The 11,520-nt window shown below is 35.6% G+C and overlaps 1 pseudogene; it reads left to right on the top strand.

Annotated features, from left to right (window-relative positions):
- The first annotated feature begins 9,170 nt into the window (after positions 1-9,170).
- On the top strand, positions 9,171-10,612 carry LOC104862925 (annotated as a pseudogene).
- The last annotated feature ends 908 nt before the right edge of the window (positions 10,613-11,520 follow it).

Below are 11,520 nucleotides of genomic sequence, written 5' to 3'. Positions count from 1 at the left end.
TTAGGTCCTTGTGCATCTGAGACAGGTAGTGGAACCACTGAGCTAAATCCCTGGCCCCAGGCTATTGATTTTTGAGTGTTTACTTTAAATCAAGCTACTCTACAGAATCTCTCAATTAAGTCTAGAAGTCTTTTGGTGGACTTTTTGGGTCTTCTATGCAGAGTGTCATATCATTAGCAAATAATGACAGTTTAACTTCTTCCTTTTCTATCTTTATTGCTTTCATTTTTATCTTGTTTAATTGCTTTGGCTAATGTTTCCCAAAAAATACATTGAACAGGAGTGGTGATAGTGGACACCTTTGTCTTGTTCCTGATTTTAGTGTGAAGGTTTTCAGTTATTGGCCATTTAGTATGATGTTGGCTATTTGTTTATCAAATTGAGATAAAGACCATGTATTCCAATTTTCTTCAGGGTTTTTATTATGAGTGTTGTTCAGTTTTTTCAAGTGCTTTCTGCATCTATTGAGATGATCATGTGCTTTTTGTGTTTGACTCTGTTAGTATAGTGTATTACTTTTATTGATTTATGTGTGTTGAACCATCTTTGCAACCTTGGGATAAATCTGACTTGATCAGTGTGTATGATCTTCTTGATGATTTTCTGTATTCTGCTTTCCAGTATCTTATTGAGGATTTTTGCCTCTCTGTTCATTAAGGAGATTGGCCTGTCATTCTCTTTTTTGAGTGGCTCTTTCCCTGGTTTTGGAAACAAAATAATACTTGCTTCTAGGAATGAATTTGGAAGTATTGCTTCCCTTTCAATTTCACTGGAAAGTTTAAAATGTAGTGGCAGTAGTTCTTCTCTAAATGTCTTGTAAAATTCAGCAGTGAAGCTCTCAGGACCTGGGCTTTTTTTATTGGTAAAATTTTAATTACATTTTCAATTTCACTGGTTGTAATTGGGTTGTTTAGACTTTTATATGTTCTTTGGTCAATTTTGGTAACTCATATTTACCTAGAAATCTGTCCATTTCTTCTGTGTTCTCTGTTTTATTAGAGTATAGGTTCTCAAAGTAGGCATTGACGACCCTCCGGATTTATGCTGGATCTTTTGTGACTTCACCTTTTTTGTTCCAAATTGCATGAATTTGAACCTTTTCTTTCCTTTTGTTTTTTTTTTTTTCCTCATATTGACGACCCTCCGGATTTATGCTGGATCTTTTGTGACTTCACTTTTTTGTTCCAAATTGCATGAATTTGAACCTTTTCTTTCCTTTTGTTTTTTTTTTTTTCCTCATTGAGTTTATTGGTACATTTTAGGTATGCAGTACAGTTACATTCATTATTGGGATCTTGTACCTTTACATGACAGATCTTGGTTCTCATTTTTTTCCCCTTTTCCCTGCCCTCCCTTCATCCCATAAGGCAAAACAGAGCAAATTGATAGGTGAGGAAAGAAATTAAAGGAGAGAGGGAAAAATAAAAAATAAAAGAGCTAACAACAGAAAAATAACATGACAAGGATAAGTCAATATATATCAGTTATAACTATAGATGTTAATCGCCTCAATTCACCAATCAAAAGAAATAGACTGGCAGAATGGATTAAGAAGTAAAATACATGTTTTGCCTTATGGCGTTATAACCTTCATTGTCTTTTTTTCAAGGATTTGTTTAGAATTATTTAGAATTTTAGCTTTTTTGGTATTCATGAAATTTATCAGGTGTTCTTTATTATTTAAGCATCTTATTCCCCCATTAGTTTTGAAAGATAGAAAAAATATGAGAAAAGGAAAAATATGGAAACAAAGTCTTTGTAAACTGAGAAGGGTGGGGAGGGGTGAAAGGAGGGCTGAGGAATGGGAAAAAAATAAGAACCAAGATATGTTATGTAAAGATACAAGATCCCAATAGTGACTGTAACTATATTGTATACCTAAAATGTACCAATAAACTTAATTTTAAAAAAAGAAAAATAGTTTTTCAGGATACATAAGTCCTGGTTGGAGTTTGTTTTCTTTTAGGGCTTGAAATACCTCACTCTAGGTTCTCCTTGTCTTGAAGGTTTGTGTTGAAAAGTCTGCTGTGATGCTGATGGGCTTTTCTTTGTATGTATTTTGTTTTGTTTTGTTTTCTTTTAATGCTTGTAGAATTTTGTTCTTCCACTGGGTTTCCAGGATCTTGATTATTATATATGTAGGTATAGGTTAGTTGTGTTTTGTTTTGTTTTTATCATGGCTAGGTGGAGTCCTCTATGCGGCACTTATTTATATGTCAAATTCTTTCTAACTGTGTGGGAAGTTGTCTATCATTAATTCTGTGAACAGCTTTTTAATGTCATTTGTACTTTCTCCTGCTTTTTTATGGATTCCTATCAATCTTATATTATTCTTCTTTGCTTCGTCTAGAAGCTTCTGGATTAATTTTTCATTGTCCCTTACTATTTTTAAGAGATCTCTCTTTTCATGGTTATTGACTGCAATCCTGTCTTCTCTATCTAATAATCTGTCTTCACATTCAATCATTCTGCTAAGAATACCTGAAATAAAGTTTTTAATCTCCCAGATATCTGTTTGAATCTGTTTCTTGGATTCCACTTCATTCCTACATTGGGCGTTCATGGTTTCCACTTCTTTCCTATGCTGAGCATTCATGTCTTCTATCATGATCCTGAACTCATGTATTTTTTTTATCCATTTCTGTTCTAGAGTCTATAAACATATCTTTCATTCTGCTCACCTTCTCCAGTTATCTGGGAAATTATTTCTGTTTTGAATTTTTTCTAGAGCCTGATTGATCTGTTTTGTTACTTCCTGTGCCATCAGTTCAGTGTGTCCAGGTGGTTGATTATCCGACTTCCCCCCCCTCATTTCCCATGGAATTTGCTTTGATGAGGTGAGTCTAGTTTTGTGAGTTACGGAGATGTCTTCTCCTTTTTTGGGGGGGGTACAGTTTTTGGCTTAATTCCTGGGTTGATGCTTCAATATTGCTTATTGTAACTATCTTTGTTGCTTGTATTTTGAACCTTTATGGAATGATCACTTCTCAGAGGTGTCTTCCAAATATAGCTGGTCTTTAGGTTTTGAGTCACTAATGACTCTTAGGTAATCTTATTTTCAATATACCAGGAAGGACAACTGATTACATCAATCACAACACCTTAGCCCAAATGATATAATCAGCAACAACAATACCATCAAACACAGTTTCAAAAATGGCAATTTGTGGTAGTTATTAATGTATCACCTTTAACTGTGTGAATTAAATCAAAACTGAGGACCAACCCAAAATATGTTTATAGGGAATAAACTGCTCAATATAGCAACTTTTCCCTGCAGGATTGGGACTTAGAAGGAGGTGGGCAGGGAAAGATAGATAGGTAGGATAAGGAACCGTTAGAAGTGAGGCCAGAGGACACAGGAACATCATGCAAACTCCAGGAAGCTGTTGAAGACAAGAGAAGACAGAACAAAAGAACAAACACAAGAACAGAAAAACCTAACAGCAATAAGGAGGCTAGAAGCTGTATTCACTTTCCTTTAAAACTAATGACAGGACTGGGGATTTAGCTCAGTGGTTCTGCTGCCTGCCTTGAAAGGGCAAGGTCCCAAGATTGATCCCCAGTACCAAAACAAACAAACAAACAAACTGATGACAATCAAGAGAAGGAAAAAGAAAGAAGAAATTAAAATTAGGAACAGGAAGAAAAAGGGAGAGAAATGAAGAACACATTGGGAAAGAGAAAGTGAGAGCAAGAGAGTGAGAGAGAGTAAGAGAAAGAAAGGAAAAGAAGGAAAAATTTGAAAAGAAAAAATAAATAAAATTTTAAAATTATTAATACTGAGAAAAAATACTTTGAAACTAAAAAATAAAGACCCTCCTTTGGGGTATTTATCTGCTGTCACAATAGCATGGTTAGGTGTGTGCATATCTAAATCAATTACTCCAGCAAGCCAGGAGCTGATCCCTGAGATTCAGGCTGATTTCTGGCTACAAGGCCCAAGTTGAGTTCTCTGACCTCCTGCTGGGTTGAATTCTTCAAGGTCCTCTGCAGGTTCCAGCTGCCTTTTCCTTTAAGATAGTCCAAGTTCCAATGGGAGGTGGTGAACCCCTCCAACTTAGCCATTATGGTGGTCTGGTGTGCCTTTATTAACAGAGATTTTCTTCACTTTTCCAATGGGCTTCAGTTTTCATCTAGGAGCCTCAGAGAGTCTCTTTCTCTTATGTACTTCTGCTCTATCACCTGGAGCTCAGAACAATGGCCTTTCTGACCCACTCTCCCTCTGCAGTGTGGATCCAGGTGCTAGAATGGCCCAGTGGCTAGAAGTGGGGAGGGGGTGCTGGTGCTCTGGCAGTTCAGTGCCTCTGCTCCAAAGGGGCAGTGCTACTGGACAGCCTGCACTGCTTGGCTCCTCTATTCCTCAAGATTATAATTTTAATAAAAGAGAAAAGGTTAAAGAAAAATAAAAATGAAAAGATAGGGTGAATTTCTGTCTTCTGCAGATATCCACTATCTTTGCACATTTCGTACTTACAACAGATAAAGTATTTCCTCTTACATCTCATTGAGCAATTATGATGTCACTTATATGCTTCATGACAATATTAATGTCTTTTAAAAAGGGAAATCTTAGACACTATATTATAGGTTATAATCATCACATAATGTGGTTTGTTGTCTCCACCAAAATATTAATAATCAAAGCAAAACTCAGAACTATCCAAAGCAGAAAACCTAGACTGTAGTCCCATTTGGATGTTTTCCACATAAATTCTATAGGTTTTGTTACTTATTACCTGTTACTTGGAATGATTTCTTTTAAATATTTTTATTCTCCAGTCATTGTTATGGTAGACCCTGAAGGTTAATTGCAAAGATGAGGTAGACCAGAGTTTTAACCTGTATGAAGATAATAGAAAATTGAATATAACAGAGACTTGGTAATATCTAATGGAAAAATAAAACAAACATTAAAACATGTATTTTCTAAGATAAATACAAATGGTTTATACTATTTTATGAGAAACACAGATATATAAAATTCTTTTTATTTTATCTAAAAACATTTTTATAAATGAATAATAAGAATATTTATTACACTGTGCATCATTATCTTCAAAGTTATCACTCAGTACAACACAAATAAAATGATTCTTGCAAAAAAAAAAGATAAATTTTTCAATGAACTAAGATAAACTTTTAGTATAATTGAAATAAGTTAGCATGTATATTGAAATTTTTTAAATAATGGAATATGTAATTTGGGAGAAGTATTTGAATATCTCCCTATTTTCTATTTATCTCTCTTCTTATTTTTGTTCATTATTTGTATGTATTTTTCTTATATAAAGAAAAGTGATATTTCAGCTTGTGTGTCTGATTTATTTCACTTAACATTATATTTTCCATTTACCTATGAGTGCTTCTAGTTTATTTTTCTTTATGACAGCACAATACTCCTTTGTGTATAATTTTCATTATCCTTTTACCTGTTACATTCATATACCATACTTTTTCCAAGATCTAGCTATTAAAATTTTTGCTGCTATAAATATGGGTGTATACATGTATCCCTATAATATGATCATTTTAATTCTTGGGAAGACACAGAGGAGAATAGCTAGATGAAATGTAATTTTTACTCTTATTCTGTTTCATTGATGCATATGCCTGTTTTTGTGCCAGTACTATAACTTGCCCTTTCCTGGTTCTTGGCATCCTGGGGAAAAGAATTCACCCCAACTGTCCCATGCATCATGAGAAACCATGTGCAAGAGAGGTAGTGGTTTCAAAGCAAAAGAGTTTATAGCAAAGTAAAATGTAGCTACAAGAGAGATGGAATGCCACAAGAATATGAGAGACCTTTTGTTTTTATTTCTGGTTCCTTTATTTCTTCCATGCTTCCTGACTCTGGGGTGTTCTATAGCCTCCTCCTGCATATTCATGACATACTCCTGCCCCACTTTAAATATTAAAATGTGGTGAGCAGAAACTCCCCAGTCCTTCATGATTGTCTCTCCACCTAGGTTCTCATCCTTATTGGTTGAGGCCAATTAACACCCTGGGTCTTCATCCCCTGTTCCCTCACCAGAGACAGAAGCTTCTTAACAACTTAACCTCAAACACCTACAGAAAAGGACAGCTTGTGCTCGGACTTCCAATGCTCAATCCTTTCCCACCACTCATATTTAACTGCCTGCCTAGAGTAACCATGCTATTTTAAACACTGTACCTTTATAGTATAACTTCAAGTCTGGGATTGTGATGCCATCTGCTTTGCTTGTTTTACCAAGGATTGCTGTTGCTATTCTGGATCTCTTCTGATTCTGGATAAATTTTAGGATTATTTTCTCTTGCTCTTTGAGACTAGATGTTGACATTTTATTGGGATTTCTTAAAATCTGTATATCAGTTTTGGAAGTTTGGCAATTTTAATTATGTTGTTTCTGCCTATCCTGGAAATGGGTTTATTTTTACATTTTTTGATGTTCTCCTCAATTTCCTTTTTAAGTCTGATATTTCATTGTACAAGCTACTTTGGTTAAGTTAATATTAAGTATTTGATTTTATGCTATTGTCAATTGTATTGTTTTCCTAATTTCTTTATCAGTAAGTTCACTATTTTGTGCATTTGTAAGTTACTTATTTTGTGCATGTATTTTGTATGTTGCTACACTGTTGAATTTAATTGGCAATTCTAAGAATCATTTAATTCACACACTAGTGTGTGAAGAGTAGAAGATGAGTTTATGACACCTAAAGAATGTGAGCACCACCTGTCACATCATAGCTTTTCCCGGTTCTTTCACTGCACTGCATCTTCTACAAATGAATTATGTATTAAAGTAAGTCAGAAAAATCACATTCTACTAAAAAAAGCAAATTAATCACAAATGTTTTGTCTGTATGTTAAATACCAACTTGTTCAATTTAACCATGACCCTTTTAACTCACTTCTCAGCAGTATTCACTGAAATTGATATGCATGTAATTGTTCAAGTGTAACTATGTCTATATTGGTTCCATTCTGAAGCTCTGTATGTTTGTTTTCTCCTACTCCTACTGCTATATATTTCAGTTGTTTTCTGTGAAGCCATGTAGGACCCAGTGCTTAACTCCATGCCAAGGTGGGGACAGGAGCTGCAGTGTGACAGAGGCCTTCCAGTACTTCCAGATTAAACAACTTTTAAATGCTGCTATTCAGGGGCAAAGAAGGCCAGTGTTCACTCATTGGCACCAATACTCAACCCTAGGTTCAGAGAGTTGGAATTTTATGAATTCCTTTAGTACTCCTATGCAATGCTTTACATCTAATTCCTGAACCTGAAATTTCCAGAAAGAGACCTACAGTAGGCCAGATTATTCTGGAACTTTACTCTGTGAAAAGACTGTTTAGGAACCTCTCTAGATACATGTATATTTGAAAGTAAAACACTGGTGTTTGGGAATAAACTCCCTTCATGTGTGTTCTAAATATCCCAATCTCAAATTGGATTAAATTTTAATTAATACTCCATCAGAAACATTCATTTTATATACTGATTTTAAAATGTTCATAGCTTTCTTAAAAGTTTGGCTTTTCTGTATCTGATCTTGGTGATATCTGACTACTAAAAATGACTCTTACATTTAAGTCAATCTATATCTAGTAGGACAGTTCAAAATTTCATGATATTAGTGCTGAGGTATGTGACTGACTAAAAGACTACAAAATAGAAAGAACAAGATAAACCTAGACAGTCTGCATGTCCGAAAGTAAGGAAATATTAATTGAAAAGCTTCACAGCAACATTTCCAAAGGACATAAAAATCAACTTGAAGGAGTTTTTAATAGCCAAATCTGGGAAAGTTAGGAATAAAATAAGTAAGGATAGGAATATATTACTACCCACAGAAGAAACCAAATATCCATGGTTTTATGGTATATGGGTACAAATAAATAATTTAATGAATAAATAAACATAGGGAAAGGAAAAGCTCTTGACACAATAAAATTTCAGTTAATCCTTTTATCCCTGGTGTTCCAGTCCTGGAATAGCACATGCCAATGGAATATAAAAGAAAAATTTATATTCTTCTTCCTTCAATTTTTGTAGGTAACACATATAAAATTTTCATGCAAACATTCAAAAAATTACAACCTTTGGCATAAATAAGTTAATAATTTAGAAGAAATATTGAATATAGAAAATTCAGCATTTGGCAATAAAATATTAATAACTAATGCAAGCAAGAATCAATGATTGTTAAAATTAGAGGGAAAATTATCAGATAGAATATTTATATGAACTCCTCCAAGTATGTTTCCTCAAAATAATCATTTATTACAAATTTAAACCTAATAACAGTAACTCTATAGTGGAGAAACCTGGCAGATATCACCTAAACCAAGTGATCCAAGTTACCAGCAGCAATGGGACAATTTATACCATTTTCCTTCCGAAATGATGCTTCCAGTAAAACACAATGATTTTTGTGTGCTTGCACCAAAACACATAATCTCAACTTTGAGAGAAAACATAAGACATACTTAAATTGATAGAAATTCCACAAAATAACTGGGCAAACTACTCCAAAACTGTTGAGATCATCACACACGCATGCACACACACACACACACACACACACACACACCTGAGGGTCTTTTTTGGATTAAAAGAGATTAATATGACTTAGGAAACAAACACATCATGTGACTATACATATAGATGCCTCATGCCTGGGTCAGATACAGAACATCGGTGAAACACTTGACCTGAATTGAACAAGGTATGCAGATTAGTTAATAGTATTGCATCAACATTGATTTCTTCAGCTTACTCATTGTATTGTAGTTATGTAAGCTAAGGATATGTTGAAACCTATTTAAAAAGTATACAAAGAAGAATAAAGGACTGAGGGTACCAAGTGGGAGTGGCCTCCATGGTAGGGCTCTGCCTGAGCCACAGGGAGCAGAATTGAAGTGAGTGAGTTCAGATATAACTCATGCTTGTTAGATGGCTTTCTAAAAATAAAAAATCGATTCCATGCATGAGAGCAAGTTACTGTTGCTTACCACTCAGAGACTTACAGGTGCTTGCCTGCATTGCAATGAAGGATTCATATATTGAGCAAGACTTACATTTGTCTCTTCATTTTGGAGAGTCTAATAAACTGTTATTATGGTTTCTCTACTGACTTTCAAAAGTTTTGAAGTTTGAACTAGACACCTTTGCAATTAACACAGCATGAGCACAGCCAGAACAGAGAACCATTATAATAGGTCTGCCCAGTCAAAATAGTCAGCTGAGGGGCCATGTGAAACCCAGTGGTGGTCCCAGAGGAGGGGGTACACAGCCACAGCCACAGATGAACCAGTTGAAAAACACCAGTACAATCTACAAGGGCATTCAGCAGTAAGCCCAGAGCAAGACCACCACTATAACGCCTGGTGATGACTGGGAAAAGACTTTAAAACTCCCTCCAAAGGAGCTAAGAATCCAAACTTCAGATGTGACCTCCACAAAAGGAAATGAGTTTGAGGATTACTGTTTGAAATGGCAGTTATTGAAGGGAAATTTTTAAATGGGCTGGGAAAAGCCATCCCCTATTCAAGAGGGGAGCATTCCCATTGCTTTATCTGGTAGGGATATCTTAGCTAGAGCACAAAATGGAACAGGCAAGAGCGGTGCCTACCTCATTCCCTTACTTGAACAGCTAGACCTGAACAAGGACAATATACAAGCAATGGTGATTATTCCCACTAGAGAACTTGCTTTTCAGTCACTCAAATTTGCATCCAGGTCAGCAAATACATGGAAGGGTCCAAAGTGATGGCAACCAGAGGAGGAACCAATTTAGGAGATGATATAATGAGACTTGATGATACAGTCCATGTGGTAATGGCTACCCCCTGGCAGAATCCTGGATCTTATCAAGAAAGGAGTAGCAAAGGTTGATCATGTCCAGATGATAGTACTGGATCAGGCAGATAAGTTGCTGTCACAGGATTTTGTGCAGATAATCGAGGATATTATTCTCACATTACCTAAAAACAGGCAGATTTTACTATATCCTGTTACTTTCCCTCTTAGTGTGCAACAGGTCATGAATTCCCATTTGCAGAAACCCTGCGAGAATAACCTGATGAAGGAACTAACACTGCAGGGAGTAACCCAGTACTAGGCATATGTATCGGAGTGCCAAAAAGTACACGACCTCAACACACTTCTCCAGGCTTCAGATAAACCAGTCAATCATTTTCTGCAACTCCTCTCAGTGAGTTGAATTGCTAGCCAAGATTTCTCAACTGGGTTATTCTTGCTTCTGTATTCATGCTAAAATGAGGCAGGAACATCGAAATCATTTATATGATAATTTCCGAAATGACTTATCCTGCAATCTTGTTTACACTAATCTGTTTGCCTGAGGTATTGATATACAAGCTGCGGATGTGGTAATGAACTTCGATTTCCCAAAGCTGGCAGAGACCTATCTTCATCATATTGGAAGATCAGGTTGCTTTAGTCATCTTGGCTTAGCCATCAACTTGATCACTTATGATGATCGCTTCAACCTGAAAAGTATTGAGAAGCTGGGAACAGAAGTTAAAGCTATACCAAGCAACACTGACAAAAGCCTGTATGTGGCAGAATACCACAGTGAGCCTATAGAAGATGAAAAACCATAACAAGTGTGCTTTGATACAAAAAAGCCTCCTTTGGATCTGTGATACATCTTTTTTGGGGGGTGCTCTTCTCTTTGAGGGCTTTTTATCTTTTATTTTGGAATTCTGAAGACTTAAAAGAGCTCAGACATTTTTTTTTCTTTTTTAACTGGTGAGAAAACTGAAAAGAAGGAAAATACCTTTTTTGTTCTACCTGTTTGCATTGTGTGCCGATTGAATATTAGTTGCACTAACTGCTAGGGTTTTTCTAAAAATGTTTTCTGGGGAAAAAGGGACAAGGAAGGAGGAAAAGAAGAGAAAGGGAGAAACCCTAAAAAGAGAAGAATCTTGATGAACACAAGTTTGTCTACAATTTTTTAATTCTCCAACAGCTGACTCGAGCGCAATTCAACTTCTCTTTCATTACTCATCCGTTTTTTAGCATGAAGAGCTTATTACTTATTTGTGTGAAGTGCCTTATGCTATGAGAACATTCAGAATATCATCTTTTAGACCCAGCCCAAGGAATCAATAGAGTAATTTTCATTTATTCCCCTCTGTTATTTTTTGTTGTTGTTGTTTGGTTTGTTTCGTTTTGTTGTTGTTGATGTTGTTTTAGTGCTGGGAATCGAACTCAGGTCCTTGTGCTTACAAGGCAAGCAGTGGGACCACTGAGCTAAATCCCCAGCCCTCCTCTTTTCTTTTATAAAAAAAATTTTGTCTGTTCATTTTGGTTTCACATTGAAGTCTCTCTTTCCTTTCTACCCAATACTGAAGCTCAGGGCTAGAAGATGAAACTTATTAGTCATATTAAATACAACTTTATGTTCTTTATATGGAGGAGTTGATATGCAACTGCAGTTCCACACACTGTAAATACACGTATTTAAGAAAACAATCCCAAGTAAAAATTTCTTCTGGACTGAGTACAT

Source organism: Fukomys damarensis, unplaced genomic scaffold, assembly GCF_012274545.1.
Source record: "Fukomys damarensis isolate Sample0158 unplaced genomic scaffold, DMR_v1.0_HiC HiC_scaffold_35, whole genome shotgun sequence".
Taxonomy (NCBI): Eukaryota; Metazoa; Chordata; class Mammalia; order Rodentia; family Bathyergidae; genus Fukomys; species Fukomys damarensis.
The sequence above is the reverse complement of the archived record's forward strand: the minus strand, read 5'-3'. Positions and strand labels throughout refer to the sequence as shown.